Raw genomic sequence first — 21009 nt, forward strand, 5'->3', positions numbered from 1 at the left:
TAGCAGTTTCAAAAATAAAGTTTGTTCCTGCTTGAGTGGCTCCTGATTTTGTGCCCAGCCAGACTGCGGCAATTGGTGGCCCGTGCGGGGGACACCTGAAGCTTGGAGGTGAGTAAAATTGCTTGCCCCTGAGGGAAGGCGAGAGAATGGGTGACCAGACTGTGGCATTTCTTTAGAGACAGGGTCTCACTGAGTTGCTTAGTGCCTCCCTGTTGCTGAGGCTGGCTTTGAACTTGTGATCCTCCTGCCTCAGCCTCCTGAGCTTTTGGGGTTACAAGTGTGCACCACTGTACCCACTGCTTGCTTCTTGTTAAAAGCTTTACTTCTGCTGTATAGAAGATCTTCATTATTCTTCTGGTACTTTAAGAATTTGGTTTCCTGAGGATATATGGCATGGGTATAATTTAATCAGTGTAGTCCATACACTTTTAGTTACTTTATACCATATTATCTACAATGGTTGTGTGTGTGTGTGTGTGTGTGTGTGTGTGTGTGTGAGAGAGAGAGAGAGAGAGAGAGAGAGAGAGAGAGATTGATTCTGAGATCAAACCCAGGTTGTCATGCACATTCAGCAAGTGCTTGACCACTGAGGTAAACCCCCAATCCTGTATAGTATGTCTTAAATAACTATGCCATCACCACTCAGAGAAGGGGGAAAAACAGGGGATTGGTTTTGCTCTTCTCGTTTCTCCTCCTAATTTTTACATCTGTATCCTCACCATCTGGGCCTTCAATTCTTACATATTATATTCCATAGTTTTAAACCTTATATAATTTTATTTCTATGATTTAGAATTATGTGTTTTTTTGCTGGAAACTAGTCCTTTTGCCAATGTGCTTCTAGTTATTTTTGTTGTCAGAAACTTGCTCCCTAGCAAATTCCTTAAGAAGAGCTTATCAGAAAAAGATTTCCTTAGTTCTTACAGGCTGAAAGCAGTTCATCTCTGCCTAGATGCCTCGAGGATTGTTTTTATATAAAGTCTAGCAATTTTATAAGAGTATGACTTGGTGGGGTCTTCCCAATTCAATATTCTCAGGTATCTAATATACATTTTTCAATATGTAGTTGTAAGTCTTTTTTATTTCAAGGAAGTTTTATTGAATTACCACTTTCATTATTTGTTCTGTTCTGGTGATTCTCTTTCTATTTAGTGACTCTAATGTGTATCATAGATCTTTGCCTGTCTTCAACATCTGTCACTATTTGTTGATTTAAAAAAAAAAATTTGTATTAATCTCTTTCTTTTACTTTCTTTATTTTTTGAAAAAAAAAAGCAATAAAATTGATAGCTTGTCTATCATGTTCACTGATTTGTATATTTCGTCTAGTTAAGACTTCATATATCAAATTCATTACTTTTAATTTTTCTGCATTTCATTGGCTCAATTTTGTGATTTTTTTCCTAGTTCCGACTTCCTTGTGTTTGAGTTCTTGTATCATTTATAAATCTCTTTTATCTTGTTTGCAGAGATGGTTCACAGTTTTGCTCTGTTCTTTCTGAAATGCTTTCATTTTCCAAAGGGATGTTATAGTCCCTTATTCTCTTAACTTGAACACTGTTCTGTGGTTTATATATATGTGACTTTAGTTTTCCTGAACTTTTAAATGGCGATGTGATTTAGCACAGCTTTTCCTAACTTACGTGAGCTCTTTCAACTGTTACAATTACATAATATTCAAAAGTAGGGCGCTTACTCTCCTAGATTCTCTGGCTCCATTTCCTGCTCCAGCTTTTCTACAATGTGGTCTTCCTAGTCTCTGTTGTCATAGATCCTCACAGTTTCCATAGAGTCCCAGCCATTTTTCCTGTGTCCTAGAAGGGGTCCTGGTTCACTGTGGATTACCTGCTCAAGCCCTTTGTCCTTACCACAGATCCCATGCCATCATCTGCCTCAAATTCCTGCATATGTTTTGCTCAAATTGACCCTCTGGGTTTCTAATGAATAGATATTCATAGATATTCTGCTGACTGTTATGGGTTTTCATTTCTTGTTGCTCCCCTCTGTGTTTTTTTTTTTTTTTTTTTAATTTTTTTTTTTTTTTTTTTTTNNNTTGTTTTTTTTTTTTTTTTGTAACACAAATGTTAATATGATGCAGTTTCTATGGAGGCTGGCGATTTTCTTAAGATTTGGTGTTTCTGAGAACATCTTTCCACCTTGTTTTCTTGTGAATGTAATCCTGTGAGTTTTTTTTTTTTTGTTGTTGTTGTTGTTTTTGTTTTGTTTTGTTTCCTTGAGAGACTAGGGCAGAATAAAAACTGGCAGCACAGCCATCTTCTCAGCGTCCCCTACAGTAACATTTTGATACAAAACAAAATAGTTCATGTCTTCCTATGCTTTTTCAACTCATTTACAAGGAAATTAAAACTTATTAACTGAGTTGATAAGTTTCTGTAATGTATGTCAGTGCCATACCTCCAACCTTATCTGTCCCATTCTCCTTCCTTGGTAAGTTCTAGAAGTTTCTACTAACATCTGCATTCTCCCTGTATGCTTTTTCTTCTGATTTTCCAAATGTCTGTCTTCTTCAATTCATTAAAATTTCATTTGAAGTGAATTTTCCTTCAAGAGGTCTTCTCAATCACCATGACCTAAAGAAGTTACTACCAAGTTACTGTCTGTTATGTTAGTTGTATTATTTAGTCAGCATTTACTACTAACGAATATCACTGTGGTTTTGGATTCATTTATTTGTTAATTCAGGAGTCTGAAAACTGTAGTATGGAAGTCAAATCTGGACAGCCACTTATTTTTATACATACAGTTTCACTGGAACACAAACACTTATTTAAATATTACCTATGATATTTTTGTAGTATGTGAGAGTTGAGTAGTTGTGCCAGAGACCATATGGCCCTCAGAGCATAAAATATTTACTGTCTGGCCACTTAAAGAAAAAAAATGTTTTCTAACCTGCTAGTTTATTTTTTTGTTTCCTTCCACTAGAGTATAAATCTCATAACTTGGGTCTTGTATGCATTTTTATTATTTATCTTCCTCATCAAGATTAGTACTCAGCATATGGTAAGAAATCACTGAATATTTGTACATAAATTAACCCAGATCTTGAATTGTCAGCATCTTTTTTAGGCTATCACATATCATCTTTAATAGATTAATAGAACTTTAGCGATAATCATATTCAATTCCCCACTCAAATAGCCAGATAACAAAATTAAGACGAGATTCTTAAAGGAAATGATTCTAAAATAAGGGCTTCAGGGAATTTATATTTTTATAATAATTAGCAAATACATGAATGTGTAAATGTTTAAGCGAGCACAGCATCTCTGAAGTCAAGATGCCCGGATCTAAACTCAGTTCCACCACTAAGTTGCATGAATTTCTCTAGTTACCTTACTTATCTATGTCTCCACTTATTAATCTTCAAGATAATATTGATGGAATATTTTTGGAGGATTATGGTATGTATTAAGTAGGAAGAATGCTTGGCTCATTATAAGGCGTCTATAGATGTTAGGCAATGGTTAAGAAGGATGATATGATGATAATAACAGCAATGTTGAAAGAAAGACAAAGACGATAAAATAATGCTGGTATTATTAATTTCAGTAAATTCTACTTGTTGAGCTCATACTCTGTCCCAGGCACTACAATCGGTGGTTTCCATAATTTGCATAATTTAATCCTTAAAACAACTCATTAAGAAATGTATGTTATTATTCCATATGCCAGATGAGGATTGCACACCTACTTTAGTCCAAATTTATTTTAAAAAACATATTTATGATTTAAGACTGGATCTATGTTCTTGACTTATGGAGGTCTTTCCTTCCAAATCTAAATGCATTCTTAAGATCAATCCAGTTTTTATTTTAGGTGAAATGCATAGATTTTTGCCTATAAAAGTCTTCTACCTCTCCTCTCTAAACATATTTTAAATATACCCAGTTTTATACTTTTCCATCTTCAATTACTACTCTAGATTCTAAAATCATCCCTGCCTCCTTCCCCTACAAAGTCTCCAGACCATAGCCTGCTGTCAGAAGAAATCAATTGGAGAGACTGATTTCCACTGAGGTGTTCACAATGAAACCTTTTTAATTGCTGTTAATTCTCTGCTCAGAAATAAGCTCTTGTAAGTTTGGATTCCGTAACTTCAAGCTTGTTGGCATAGGAAAGGTGCCAACATAGTGTCAGGAGCTATCAATTTTATTGCTTTGAAATAAAAGGAATATTGACTGCTCTGAGCCGGAAATAGTCATAGCCTCCACATCCTCAGGTCTTCCAGCCCCCTGCTGTGCTCCTGGTAAAGTTCTTCACTAGTAACAGCATTAACTTTAGCAGTAGTGATGATAATAGTACTAGCAGCAGCAACAGCAGGAACAGCAGTAAACTAAGCAAAACAAGGATTGACTACTTAGGTGCCAGGAAATAAGCTAAGCATATAACATCCATATCTAATTACTCTTCACACCAAACCATAATACCTTGTACATACGAACATGAGAACTAAGACCCATTAAATGTCGGCCTTAGGTCATTTAGTAAATTGCTATTGCTATTAAATCACTGTGCTTAGTCCTAGATGATTGTTTTTCTATGTGTTTCAACATTCTGCACTATCTCTTCAGAAGTCTCTACATACAGAAAGTCAGAACTAATTTGAAGAGTGGATATTTCATCCCATTTTACAGATAGGAGAGTTGTGATTCATCAGGGGTAAGCATTTTTCTCACTGTTTTTCAACATCGTGGTATATTGATGATACACTCTAACATACTTGCATTATACATACATTATACAATCCTTAAATCAAAGACACATTATGTTATATATATATATATATATATATACATACATGTACACACACATACACACACACACACAAAAATCATTGGCCAAACATGTTCAGCTGTGTTCCAGAAAATGTATAATAAGAGGCTGTCCAGGAAGAGGGTGACCCTAATAATTCTATTTTCCAACACACTGATTTCAAGCCAGTGATGTGACTCCTCATCACAGGGTTGTACAGCTAAGTTCAAGGAACATGCATCATTCTCATTCTCCATATTCATACCATTTTCTTTGACATACCATATTATCAGAATGCTAGAGTCTTAGAATAAAGGTGAGACCTAGAAAATCCTTCAAGCCATCACTAACATGAAAACACCGTTCTTTGTGTATGGTTTTTTTTTTTTTGTTTTCTGTACTGGGGATTGAACTCAGGGGCACTCAACCACTAAGCCAGGTCTCCAGAATTATTTTGTATTTTATTTAGAGACAGGGTCTCACTGAGATGCTTAGCATTAGCTTCTGCTGAGGATGGCTGGCTTTGAACTGATGATCCTCCTGCGTCAGCCTCCAGAGCTTCTGGGATTATAGGTGAGTGCCATGGCCTCTGGCGAACATACCATTCTTAAATGCACCATAATGTATAATGATACAAAACTACCTGCAACGAAGCTTCCCATCTCCTACAAAGGCCATCTTTTCAATATCAATATGAGAATAATATTTGTATCTACTGTGGACTGAATATTTGTGCCCTTTTAAATTCCCATGTTGAAGCTTTAATCCCCACTGTGGCTATGCTTTGAGATGGTACTTCTATGGAAGTAATCACAGTTAAATGAGATCAAAACAGGGAGGATTAATTTTCTTTTAAGAAGAGAACAGAGAGAGTTCATTCTCCCCTGGCCAACAGCCCATACGCTGTTTAAAGATACAGTAAAAAACAAGCCTTCTCTAAGCAAGTGCTCTTACCAGAAACAGAATTTTCTAGCAACTTGATCATGGACTGCTACCTTCCAGAACCATAAGAATGCAAATATCGATTTTCTAAGCTACCAAACCAATAGTATTTTTTTATAGCAACTCTAGTAGGTGAATACTACAGTTGACCGTATCAATATGTGATTTTGAGAAAGTCTATGTATTTTCTCTGAGCCACAAGTCAAAGAAATTATTGAGCTAAAATATTTATAAGATGTCTTATTTATTTAATTTTCATGATAACATGTTTCTAGCATTTCTACTTGGCTTTTCTAGCTATAGTCTTTTTAGGTAGTGCCAAGCATTTGACACTAACACTCTAAAGTTTCTTGAATATTGACACTGGCACACTAGAGGGTCATTATTTTTAAGTTATAATGAAAAAAAAATAGAATTTCCAAAGAGGATAAAAACATTCCATCTCTGATGAGAAAGAGTGGGGATGGTATTTCCCAGCAGTGGTGAAGCTCCTGCATCAGATCAGGTACATTAAAATCCCCTGGGATAACTTATTAGAATACAAATTATGTAATGAACCACGAGACTAAACCTTGTGAATTTATGAGGCCATTTATTATCATTAGTGCAAAACAGCTATAAATTAACAATAAGCAGAAAGTTGGTGAGTAGCTAGTGGAAACTGATGATAAAACAGGAGTCAGCTTAAAGCTAAGTTGTAGCTTGAACTCATGATCAAATAACTCAGTGATCTTGGATAAGCCATTTCCTTTATCTGAGTCTCAATTTCCCCATCTATAAAATCTATGATCAGCGTTAGATTGTTTTCAGTCTTCCATGTAGCCCTAACCACTTTGCCTATTGCTAAATATCAGGACCTTATACTTTTCTTCAATGTTCATGTAGAAAATAATTCATCAGAGCATGGAATAGTGAAGAGTTTTAAATCCAACAAAGCATTGACAACCCTAATTTCTGGCTAATCTTCAATCCACTATCTATTGTATTCAAAGAAAATGTTTGCTTGCCTACATTGCTATCTCCCTGATTGCTACAATGAGGTAGGTAGCCTCTTGCTTGCATAAAATAAATTTTTTTAAAAAATTAAGGAACCAAGAGAGAATGTGACTTTCAAAGCCATGATCCAGTTCCCTAAAGATCTGCTTTTATTTCATGATAAAATCAATTGTAAAAATTCTCTAGATTATTTTGTTGTCGTTATATAAGTATCTCAAGGGTATCAAATATCAAGCTTAAGAAAATTCTATTTACTACCAGAACTTAGTATGATTACTGGCAAGTATTAAGTAGTTAGTGGATGTTTGTGAATGCAATGAATGAATCTTCCTCGGTTGTTAATTTTACTAGCCCTAAGAACTATACAATATCTACAGTTTTAAGGAGAGTTTTGTTACTAAATGAAAATATCCATAGAAACTCCAAGAATTCTTTTACAATTGAAATAAGGAGATGACATATTGTAAACTGTAAAACTCTTGATAAATATAATCTGTGTGTTTGGATTCTATAAATTTTCCTCTGAGACATTTTGTCATTTTCTTCTTTTCCTTAGTGCATTACCCTTGCTAGAGAGTGGTCAGAATTTAGTATCTAAAAATAGTTTAAAACATTGATTGCAATGCTGACCAGCTGAATATTAGAAGCTCAGCACCCTGAAAGAAGAAAACTTAACAAATTTCCATCAAGTTGCAATAGTTTAGACCAGCTGAGATCTAAGAATTTAAATCCAGTACAAAATTTATCCAGGCAATGCTTGGAGTTGAATGAAAGTACCATGAGTAGATGAAATGAAGCCTTTACTTCATACTTTCATTAAAAATTAAGAGGCTATGTGTCCATGTGTGTGTCCATGCCCATGTGTGCATGCATACATTATTTTTATAGGTTTTGTTAATGAGAAAGAAAAATGCACTGCTGAGAGATTTATATAGAAGAAGGATTTCTGGCTTAGTAATAATTTTCCAGGTGTTGAAACTTACTGCTTTTATAGAAGACATGGGAACATTCTGTTGATTATTTCTATAGGTTAATGGAAAAGTACTTTGATAATGCTGAATAAATGGATTATCTCTGTGTTCTTGCATGTAAGTCCAGATTCACAAGTATACTTTACCTTGTTAATTCACACACTAGGTTAAAAAAATAGTGAAAGAAATTTCTCTCCAATCCATTACCATGGAGCTAAGGACCCCTTGTGTTCTCACAGGTCTTTGAATCTCTTCATACCCACCTAGCGTTGTGAATGGTTTTATTTACATGAAATTTTATAAGCTTCCTTGAGAGCATTGGGGTCATTGGTATGAGCCAGCATGGAATGGTGGTGTGAGCAGGAGTCAAATGCCAGCCCATTTTTATCAGATTGCTGAACAAACTGAGATGAGAATGAGCCCTTTTTGAGAGTACTCTGATATCTGAAAATATAGCAGCTTGGATTGGGTGAGCAATTACAAATAGTGGTCTTCAGACTGACTATATCAAATTATCTTTAAAATTGTCTTTAAGATACAGAAGCCACTAAATGTTCTACTGTGGCATTCTAGCTTGATTCCGGCAGCAGGAAAAGAATATTCATGGATACATTGTTGATATCTGAATACATTCTATAGTTAATAGTAATGCACCTGTCTTATTTTGCTAGTTTTTTTCAAATATGCCATGATTATGAAAAATAATAAGATTTGGGAAATTTGAGGTAAAAGACATAGGGGAACTCCTTGGAAATTTTTTTGCTAATGTGAAATTATAACAATGTGGGAACTTTATTTAGAAGTGTAGAATTTGTGTTCTTGTACCAAGTGAGCATGAGACTTACAAAAGTATTCTTGGAAAAAAATTCATACAACTGTAATATGGAGCCAAAGATAGGACTCATGGAATTAGAATGATCATCTCAACTTCAAAAAATACAATTAATTCATGAACCACATTGAATAAAATTGGAAGATTATCAACTTTAAAATATGGCAACACTCTTGTACTAGAACTGTCAAGGAAGAATTTTCAAACTTCAGACTCTGTAGCTCCTGACATCTAGTAAATCATAAGCTCAGTGGGTGAGACCCTGATCTATATAGTTTTAGAGAAGCATCTATGAATAATTTTGATGTGTGACCAGAATTAAATTATGCAAATGTAAGTTTTAATTAAGTAGCAAAAAGAAGGTTGTATCAGTCAGCTTCTCTAATGATACTGATGCCCATTGGTTCAAGTCCATCAATAGCTGCAACTAAGAATTATGTGAACTGTAATCAAAATTTGCATTTCCTGGATATCCCAAAGCCTCATAATTTTATCAAAACACTTTGATTTAATAACCAAAAATGGCTGAAATTCTTGTGCCATCCTATTGGAATCCCAGCATCTGTTTCATTGCTCCTTACAGATCTGGTTGGGAGGTATATTTGGTATATTGTTGGTAAATACTCAATAATGGTCTATTTCTGTATTTCTCTATCTTTTTATATTTCTGCATTCAATGCTTTGGAGCTAAATTTAAAATTAATACCTAATATTTAAAGAGCACTTCACATTTCATAAACTCTTCTAAAAATCTGAAATATGTATTCAAACACAGTTTTACCAATGAAAAAGGTGATGAGATCCTCAAAAGTTAAATACCTTATGCAGGCCACAGGATTTATAGAAAGTCTGCTGACAAAGCCTGGCTCTTTTTGCCAGGTTCTTTCCATGATATTATGAGAAATGTTGTGTAACTTGATTGCAATGATTCATTTGTCCATTATCAAGGGGTCACATTTTACATGAAGAGCTCTCAGCTAAGCATTCAGGGTACAACATTGGGTATGGGACTTAAATTTTGTCCTTGTGAAACCTAGTAACTAGCAAGTAAGCATAGCTAGTATGAATGGAGTCATCTAGGTTGAGCCCTAACTCTCTCCTGCTAACTCTGCCCAGGGAGCATTACTATATGGAGTAACCTGAGTCAGCAACGTGTCCGAAGGCCTGGTCCTTTATGATTAGCAGTGCTCACTGAGCGTGTGAGTGTCAGGCCCGAAATGAATTTACCTGATGTCTATTAAACCTGCAACCTCATCCTCATTAGCACATGTCAGAAATTTCCAGAAGCTACGCACTATACCAAGACATTGCTACAATTATAGAAATAATCATCATTAGCTCTTTCCTCTTCTTCATAGGAAAGTGATCCTTTGGCACACAGACAGACAGACCTTCTGTCATATACTCTCACATTCCCTCAGGCAAAAAGTTCATCCAGACCTAGAAATGTCCTCTCCTGTGGTTGTCGTCTTGTGACAAAGTGCTTCTAAAAGACCCACAGCTATAGATGTCATAGACCACCTCATCTCTACTACCTGGGTATTAGGTTCCAGACTTTGTGGTGCCTTGGAAAGATGTGGAGATGGACCTTTGATGGTGCCCCTCCTCCGTCCTACCCAACCCCTAAATCTGGTACAATTGTGCTCTACCAAGGACCAGGGCTTATGTGCAGCTTCTCTGCAGTTTCCCACCACTCCACTGGCTAAAGTCTCACTAATCCTAATGCAGGGGATCTCAGATACCGGTCTTCAAGCACTTTTATCAGCTGCCCATTTTTTTCTCAGTTTTCATCTATATATATATTATATATAAAATGTATATAAAATGTTTATATATTATATATATTATGTTTAGGGAGTGGTGAAAATCCCTCTTACCTTTAAAGAAACTATCAATGCATTCAATATGTTTTCCTACCATAGGTTTTTTCTTTTGACATAGACTGATTCCTCAGGCACTAAGTCTAACAAGTTGGTAGAAAGCCAGTATGAGTTTCAGTTTTATTACAGGTGACCTTAGGCAAAATATTTGCCCTTTTACAGCCTTAGAACTCTCAAGAGCAAAATGATATGATTAAACAAAATATCCTATATTTCTGAAGCTATTCAATCAATAGTAACCATGGAGGAAGTGACTACAAAGTACATAGGCTTTGTGAGACAATAAATTTTAGCTGGGGACAGAGGTGCATGCTAATAACCCCAGAGACTTTGGGGGCTGAGGAAGGAGAATTGCAAGGAGGATTGCTGAGGCCAGCCTCAGACTAAGACCCTGTCTCAAAATTTAAAAGTACAAGGATCACGGGTTGTTGTTCAGTGGTAAAGTGCCCCTGGGTTCAATCTCTAGTACCAAGAGGAAAACCAACCAACAAACAATACCAAGAAAATAAATTCTGACAATTTAAAAGTTACCACAACAAAATGATATTATATTATTTATATAGCTCATTCTCAATAATTTTTGTGTGGTGTTGTTATAATTAATTTAAAAACTTCTATGCATTTTGTTGGGTGCAATTTGACTCCTCTAGGCTCTCTTCTGAATTTAAGTTCATCCATAGTAGTTTGTCTGTGAATTAATCCTATAATTATAATTATATAAAAGAAAACACATAAATGAAATATCTAGCAATGATTATAATAATATACCAGGATCAGCTGTTATTTTTTAAGACTTGAATTTATATCTTCATATATATGATTTCTTTTATTGTTTAGACCCAGATCACATTTCCTTATCCAAACACATTTATGTGACTGACTTTGTAAGTTGGCCCAGTTGGATTATTCCTTTAAGGAGAATGTTTGAGGATGTTCAGAGACAAAAATGACCCAATTATTGAGTCATTAGTGAATACGGGGTGTTTTTCGTCAAAGGTATCATTAATTGTAAATTGACAGTGGAGGTCACATATACATCTGAGGCAGATGGAAAACATAATCTAGGTTGGGATGGAGGTGCATTTGAAACCAATTATTACTGAGGGTAGTCTAAAAATGATGGGGTGGGGCCACCACAAGGCTCTAAGCAACAATAAAAACTGTTTACCCAGCTGAGTCAGTGCCATAGCAGCACAGAGCCCCTGGAGAACGATGAGCGTATGGTTTAATCAGCACACTTGGAGACATGGCACATGAATGGGCCCCGCACAGCTGGTGTGCTCAGCACCACACTGAGATGGAGCGAAGTAATCATTTTGTATACCACTTGGTTCTTCCCAACAACAACCATCTAGGCCAGTGAAGTTTGGAGAACACAGGAATCTTCTATATGATTCCCAGGGACAGATCCAATTGCCTTCAGGAAATCAGAGTGCATCATCAGATGCCACATATGGCACCGTTTGTGAGACCCATCCTCTACTAATGCAATAGGGATAGATTATAAATAAACAGGATGATTTGTAAAACTAGCCCATTTTTCTGTTTTGATCAGTAAATCTGCATCTACAACAGCTTCTGTAAGCCTCATGTTTAACATAAATAAAATTAAACTAGTAACATTTTGTCACAGCCCTGGTTTTTGCTCCTGTGTTCCTGACACAGCAAATGACATGCTCCTTTTTTTTTTTTTCAAGTCTAAACTTCACTCTTTCCCTTCACTGTGTAAACTTTTAAGAGGAAAGAAGCATGTTTGTTTTGTTCACTATCATATCATAGGAAACCCAAAAACATACTATGGAATGAATAAATAACTATCATAACACAAAAATATATATATACTTAATGGATAATAGGGGACTTCTGCATGTAATTCCATTAAAAAAAAAAAGCTGAAAAAACAAACATCTATGTTTAACTAGACAAAAAATTATGCAAACCAAAATAAAGTCACCCTGTTCTATGGGTCAGTCTCCTATTGCTTTGTATAGGTCTATTTTAATCATGCAAAGAACATGTTTTGATCATATACTTTCCTATTGTTGGTGTAATAAATTACCACAACATAGTGGCCTAAACCAGCCCATGTGTATTATGTCACAGTTCTGGAGTCAGAAGTCTGAAATGGGTCTTACTGAGTTAAAATGTTGTCGCAGCTGCATCCCTTTCTGGAGGCTTAAAGGGGGAGCCTTTTCATTGCTTTTCTTTCTGAAGTTGGCCTATATTCTTTGACTCATGATACTCATCCAACTTCAAAGTCTGTATGGCCAGGCAGGTCTTTCCCGTGCCTCTAACTTTCTGGTACTAATACCTCCTCCTCCCTGTTCCTCTTCAGGGATCCTTGTGATTACACTGGATCTATCCATCCAAATAATCCAGGACTGTATTTTCTTAACAACAACTGAGTAGCAACCTTAAGATGATCATAAGCAATCTTAATTATTTGCCATGCAACAACACATTCACACATTCCAGGGATTTAGACATCTTTATGAGGCCTTTGTTCTCATTATTAATAGCACGCAAGACTGATAACCACAAATCACAGATTGTCATATGAGAGGAAGTCATCCTGGTCATGAGAAAATTCATGAAATATGAGTCTTAGCAAATCTTATCCTTCTTTTAGGGCTATCTTAAATGTCTTCTCCTCTCTAGTGATTTCAGTGATTGTGTTCAGAAGCACCTATCACATCCTCCTTAAATTTCCACTGAATTTTATTTATATGAAGAATAGTTTAAAGTTTGCTTAATAAGTAAATAGGCTCACATAATGTAACTTTTTTAATTTAAGCTTCTTGAGAAAAAAAAACAATTTCTGAACCAACATTAAGGTTGAACTTTGGCATAATTCCTTTGTTATTTTGGGATTTCAATTTCTTCCTGTATTTATCAAGTTTTCTTAATACATCATCAAGCACAATCATAATCCAAGCTTGCAAAGGCTCTTCAATGTATGTTATTGCTCTTTCCCAAATACCAGGTTGATAAACTTGCATATATTTGTCTAAGATGCAATTCTAAGTCAGAGAGCCTACACAGATATTTTTCCCAAATGACTATGGCTTCTGAGAAGCAGAAACCCTATGTTTCCTATTCAGTGCTGTATCCACGGTCCCAGTGCCCCTTTCAACAATAAACATTTGCTGAATTGATGAATACTTCTCAGTGAAATCAACAAGAAGGGCTTTCTGTCTTCCAGTTGTATGTTCTCTTAACTATATATCTTTTCACAAATTTATCTGATTCATTTGGCTTGTTTTATATTCCCAAACTATCCACTCCCCTACACCAAATAAGCCTTGGCAAAGTTAAACATTTTTGCCTAGTTGAAGCTTCAAACACCTTCAATCTTCCTACCTACTGCTTCCACCACCCCTCCCTGAAGATAGGCACTTTTCCCCCTTCAGAGTAATGCAAAGACGAAAAGAAGTATAATTCCTAAAATGAATAATTAATATTTCCTCATAGCAGCCTATCCTATTCTCCTTGTTCTCTTAATTTACTCACTTTATACCAACTGATGACAGAAGCCCATTGTTTTGCTGAAACATTAACTTCACAAAGTCATTCCGCTCCCATCTGCAGCACTAAAATTAATGATTCCCTCTGCAACATCTGTTTAATTAACTATCGGCACCATAGAAGAGGCATCCAAATACCCCAGCGACTAAATCAGGCTCAAATTAGGGAAATACGATGTTAAATTGTATCAGGGAGAAGCTGAGTTTATCCTTCCGAGCACTGGCATTCATTAGCTAGCAGCCACCACATGCATCTTTATAATGAAGTAGTGTCAGCAGTGTCTGGCTGTGAAGTTCTCATTTAAGGGCTGCCCAAGTCCCTCCAGTCATGGTCACCATAGGGGAGTGAGCAAGAGGGACTCAGAGAACCTCAGAGGCAACAAATCATTTCATCATCTTTGTTCCTTGAAAGAGCTGGGCATGTGCAGGCTGAGGGATTCTGGGAAATAGTAATAGTGTGGAAAGGTGACGTTTGTGAGTCATTTCTATTAGTAGTGCTTCATCTTCTCTGAATCCTTTTAGCTGTACTTACATAATTATGTGCATGGGTCTCCATAAGCAGAAATTGTGCCTGGCCTCTTCAGATGCACTGGAGAATCTCTGTCATGGCTATTACTGAGAACAATCATTTAACAATGATCTGTAAAGAACCTACTGTGTTCGAAGCATTGTAGTAAGTACCAGTGGAAGGAAAATTACATACAGACCTTGCCCATCAACATTTTACACTAGAGAGAGAGACACTGTAAACATTAGAATAAGTTTGTGTGCACTCAACTGTGCACATAAAAATAAAACTAGCACTATGCTAGTTTGTGGAATGAGAGTGAACAATTTGAATATGGTCTCATAGAATGTAGGGTCACATTTGTCTGCACACACAGTAATGAGAATATTAATTAAAATATAACAATTAGAACAAGAAATATTATAAAAGAAATAGAGACCAATGGTTATAGGAATTGCAAACAGGAAGACATTATTTTTAATTCTGTGTTGTATAAAAGAGTTGAAAAGTCAATGTTCTATTAACTGATTTTTGATAAAGTGGTGGTAGTTGTTTTCAGGGATGGTAGGATTTGCACATTCATCTATATATAGAAAGTCAATTTGGAGGCAGAGCAAGGAAGAAAATTATGGAAAAATCCAGGAGTAGTGTATAATTTAGCTGGGTGGATGTCAAAACTGTTTGAGGAGAAAAACTTCTACTCTATTCTACTCTGTACTGTATGACCTGAAATTAGCCTAAAATAATAACAGCTAGTGGCCAGTCTAGAGGAAGACCTTTTCACAATCATAGGTGCCTGAAGCCTCTATACTTTGAGTCTGACACCCTATGCTTACCTGGTCTTGCAATGAGAGTCTGGCATTTCAAGCTTCTGTCTCTCGGACTCTGGACCTTATTTTTCACTTGCACTCTACCTTGAAATACAAAACTTTGACATTGAAATGCAGCTTCATTAGTTGACCCTTGACATTCAATTTCAGGTCTTGTCTGATTAAAATTCATACACAAGTCTCCCTTCAATTATAGAATTGGAGTTAGGATGAGATTTTCTCCACATTGTTTTATCAACATAGGATTATGATAAACACAATTTCTTCAAATTTGGGTAATTCCAAAAATGTTGGGTTTTTTTTCTGTACCAGGGGAAGATCTATTTAAAATAGGATTTGAAATGGGGAAAGAGGCCCAAGTTTTCTTTCCCAGCATCCAAGTCTGGGAATAGAAGGAACAAGGCCAGGAAAGAGGGATGTAATGGTTTACATATGGTATCCCCCAAAATCTCACACTGGGACAATGAAAGAAGGTTTGGAGGATAAATGATTGAGTTATATCCTTAACCTAATCAGTGAATTAATCCCTGGTGGGGTTAACTGAGTAGTAGCTGGAGGCAGGTAGGGTGTGGCTGAAGGAAATGTTTCACTGAAGGCGTGGCTATGGGGTATACATTTTGTATCTGGAGAGTGGAGTCTGATCCTACTTTCTAATCATGATGTGAGCACTTCCCTCTGCCACTACAAATTTAATGTCCCACCATTTGTTGGCTAAATAATTTTGACCAAATGCTTTAACCAATTTTAGTCTTAATTCTATTTCCACTGGTTTTCTCGCAGCTTTTGGCTTTGCTCAGTCACTAGTTTCAGGAGCTCTCTGACTGCAATTTGTAAACTTGAAATCTCACATCATGCCTTGTTACCAAAGCAACAACAAACAACAACAACAACAAAACCCAAAAGTGAGAAATGTGTTGAAATGGCCACCAGGTTTATGTCTTGCTTGTATCCAGTCAAACACAACATGGTATCTTGGCTTTCTTAAACAAAATGGATCCATTTCTAGGATTGCTCAGTTACTTAATGATCTCAATAAATTCTTATCTCGTACAGACTTGCAAAGTACATAAAAATAAAGGATTGATGTTAATACAAAATTTTGTCTTCCATTTCTTGACCAAGTAACTTATTTTCTGTGCCTCTATGTCCCCATCTCTAAAATGGAAACACTCATATTTACTAAATGAAACAATAGTGAGGATTAAGTCAAATAATGTATATGAGGCCAAAGCACTGGACATATCCTATCTTAGGAATACCTTTTCTTAATTTCATTTAATAAAAATTTTAGATAGAAATTTTCAGTTCCAGAACCAATTTGGGAATCCACATATTTGATCTCTTCTCAATACTAGAGACCTTTAATAAATGTAATAATCTCAACTGACCTCTGTTTCCCTTTATAAGTTAGGAAATAGGATAGATAAATACTAAGGCATGACCTCTGCTTGGCAAGAAATGAGTACTTTATGGAACTTGAGAGAAACAGTTTCACCAAAAGATTCTGAGTTGACATTGAAGCCATTTTCTGGGGGTTGTGTTTTTGAAAGCATGGATTATTCACATTTTGGTACTTTAATCCCTTTTGCTTATTAAACTATTCCAAATATTTTCAGTTGTGTCCCATCGTGATGTGCATATTGTTTAACAATAGTAATATTTTCAGCAATTTTCTTCTCTCTCGTGGAAATTCAAAGCTAATTTGCACATGCTGGTTAAATAAAATCATGATTGTGAAATGGACTAGCTATTTTGATGAGTCTACTAACAATCATTTGTGTACAGAAACTACCCTTAACATGATAAAATAGGTGCTGACTTATAAATCATACTTCAGATATTGTAATGGACTTCTCATAGATTATATGAGTTACCAACAATCACAAGCTTTATTATATAATTAATTAAACCAAAGATTGATGTAACCAAAATGTGCTTGGGTGTGTCTATAACTAGAGATGACAACAATGTCACACACCATCCTCCACTCTCCCAGCTGTGTCTACAGGGGGCATTGTTAATGCACCGGGGTACACAGGCAATATCACCATTCTTGATACTAACAAACTTCAAGTTTCTCCCTTCCTGCACAATACAGATGACACCTGAATTAAAATGTACTTGCTTTTATTAGCCTTGCAGAAAAAAAAAGATTAGCCTAGATCGTACTAGGGTCACAATATTGGACCACAAACTCTTTTTTCTCAAGAGGCACTTTTAATAAGCAATAAGATTCAGAGGGGCATCAGACTCTCATCTCTTCTTCAGAACTGTGTGAAATATCAGGGAAGTCCCTGTGAAGAATGTACACGAGCTAGGTAGCTGCCCACAGCTTAATATTTGCTATTGGTCTCGTTTAAGCCATTGGGGACATTTTTCTTCCTGGTGGGAATTATAAACCTGGCACATACCAGGAGAGTCATAAAATCCCCTCTTGTATCTTTAATCAATCATGACTAGTATATCTACCATACATTCTCCAAGTTTAAAATAGAATAAAGTCACATAATAATCTTTCTCCCAGCAGCTAGACTGCTTTCAGCACAATGACCCACACTCTATGGCTGTATTAACAGATATGATCTATTCTTTAATGGAGCTCAGCCATAGGGATTAGCTACCTGTAATGCAGTTTGGGCTGTCAAGCACTCTACCAAACTGCTAACACATTACAAGTTATAGGCATCAATTCTTTCTAAGTGAAAAGGCATTTCACATTCAAAACACTTCAAACCTAATAACGGGAAATTATCATGATGGATCCCCTTCAGCTGCCGAAAGGTAAAGAGATGGAGAGAAAAAAGACAGGCACCCAATCAAAAAATTCATATCAATTCTTTTTGATCTACCTGGGGCTGATTAAACCCGGGTAGTGGATAAGAATGTCAAAAAAGATTGTGGGAGCTCAGTGTGGATCAGAAGTGTTTCTGCTTGATGGGAGGAGGCAAATCCTAATAGAATAGGAATAAAGTCTGACAGAAGGGAACCGCTGGTTTGCTTAGACTTGGAGTGGTCTAGCCAGTTCAGGAAGTCAAGGAAACATACATCATTCTCAATTTCCTTCTTGTTCAGCATTATTCCAAGACACTGAAAATGCCAGGGAATCTGACCTGGATCAGGATCCTGGAAGAGAGATCCAAACAGTCAGGGGAAAGATAAAATGTTCTATCTTCTCTGTCCAGTTTCATGTGACCACCCGAGTGTGCTCAGAACCTTGGGTGATCAGAAGCTTTCACAGACCATGGAAAAACAAGGAGACAGAGATGCTTACATTATGCTACTTTTAGGACTGCACACCAAAATTAAGAGTCATGTTGCTATTATTGCCATATAACTCAATCACATTCATTATTAAATTTATGTATTCAATATTCCTTGAATTGGATATTTAGGAACAAACAAGATACTCTGAGCCAGGCGTGGTGGCTCACACCTGTAAACCAGCAGCTTGGGAGGCTGAGGCAGAGTGATCATGAGTTCAAAGCCAGCCTCAGTGACTGAGCAAGGTCCTAAGCACCTCAGCAAGACCCTGTCTCTAATAAAATATTTTAAAAGGGCTGGGGATATGGCTCAGTGTTTAAGTGCCCCCTGGGTTCAATTGCTGGTACAAAAAAAAAAAAAGGATAATCTGGGAAGAAACATAAGAGGTTTCAGGATAACTGAAAAAATTCAAAATGTACCTAGAAAAAGCTAAACTATTACTTTGTTGTTCTTTTACTACAGAGATGATATAGTATTCTTCTTTCACCATTAACAAATTTCTAGTTCAGGAGCGGCAAATAGATTCCAACAAGTTGGTTGAGGAGTTGTGGTGAAAAGGACTTTGATGCCCAATCTGTGCTTAGTAGCTAAGATTATTAGAATAAACTGAAATATTTGTAGTTGGAAAAAAGGGCACAGAATACTTTTGCCATCTCTAACTTAACAGGATTCCTCTTTTTATTTCATTTCCTTTTAAGCCTTTTTAAGCCACTACCAATTTTATGTCCCACCATTTGATGGCTAAATGATTTTGAGCAAATGATGAAACCAATTTTAGTCTTATTTTGAGAATATTTCAAATAGATCAAACTTAGTGTGTTCATCTATTCTTTCAACAAATACTTATTTTGGTGCCTTCTAGATACCTTCACTTCCCGGGTAAATCAGAGCACTTTCAACAGACAAGGTCCAGACCCTTGTGATGGTAGTCAAAATAATTATACATATATAATATTTAATAATATTCTAGATAAGTTAAATTTCAGGTAAGCACTACAAAAATACTATGGTTTAGATATGTGCTGTCCCCCGAAAACTCTTATGTGTGAAAATGCAAGAACATTCAGATATGAAATGAGTGGATTAAAGGAGTTGCAACCTAAATAATCTACTGATATAGATTAACTGGGTGGGAACTGTAGGCAGGTCGTATGTGGCTGCTGGAGGTGGATCACTGGGACATGACTATGGGGTTTACATTTCTGTCTCTGGTATGCAGAGCTCTCTCTGCTTCCTGATTTTTATGTCCTGAGCTGCCTTCCTCCTCCATGCTCTCCCATTGTGATGTCTGCCTCACATTGGGTCCAGAGCAATGAAGTTGGCTGACCATCAACTGAGACCTCTGAAAACTTGAGCCCCAATTAAACTTTTCTGCCTTTACAATTGCTCTTGTCAGATCATTTGTTCAGAGCAGTGAAAAACCTAAAACAAAAAGATGTTTATTAACACGTAATAAATAAATCATATTTTAAAAAGGAAGCTCATTATTTGGGAGGGGTCATAAGAAAGTTTTTCTGGAAGAGACAATATTTAAGTGGAATATGAAAGGACTTATATATATGGAGTAAGGAAAGAAGCTGAAGGAATAGCACATACAAAGTTCCTGAGATAGAAAAGAGAGTAACATCCTTAAGGAATAAAGATCAGCTTGTCTAGCTGCCTGAGGAGGGAAAGGTGGCACGGAATAAGGATCTGGATCATGCGGGGCATATGAGGTCATGTTGAAGATTTTTATTTTCATTATACTAGTAATGGAAGAATGTTGAATAACTGTAAGCATGAGAGAGCTCTGTGATTTTAAAAGTTCACTCTTACAGCATTATGGAGATCATATTGAGGATGGGCAAGAGAGGAAAGAGCAGGAGATAGTATTAAATTTGTTTGCATGTTTGTTTTTTTTTTCCCAGTAGCACAAGGGAGAAATGACAAGGATACACTATTGTTACGATTATACCAATGCTGAATTTTAAAAGGTAAAATTAGTATGAAAATAGATCCCCAAGATTAGTCACACACAACACACACACACACACACACATATCTATGATTTCAAAACACTGAAATAATAACTAATATTTAACGTTTCTCTGAGTATGGCATTATGCTATGCTATTAACTATCCAAATGCAAATGGTTGTACTTGAGTCTTAAAAGCCCTTTCAAGTAGCCACTACTATATTCTCCAATTTATAAGAGGGAAAAATGAGGTTTAAAAATGCCAGTGTGAAAGAAGACAAGACAAGGCCATGTTTCAGGAGATGGAAGGAGATAAACCCACATAGGTGAGCTATAGCCCTGCTCTAGTCTCCTGACCCTGTCTGATTCATCTCCACCCAGGTACTCACTCTTTCCTTAGCTCTTCATTAATGCCTGCATCATCATCTCATATCCTGTGAGTCCCATAGTGTCTACACTGCCACCTGAATCCCCACCCTGATGCACTAGACCACCTCCCAGAAAAAAGAAAGAAATAAGGAAAAAAAAAAAAA

Source organism: Marmota marmota, unplaced genomic scaffold, assembly GCF_001458135.2.
Source record: "Marmota marmota marmota unplaced genomic scaffold, marMar, whole genome shotgun sequence".
NCBI classification, from domain to species: Eukaryota; Metazoa; Chordata; class Mammalia; order Rodentia; family Sciuridae; genus Marmota; species Marmota marmota.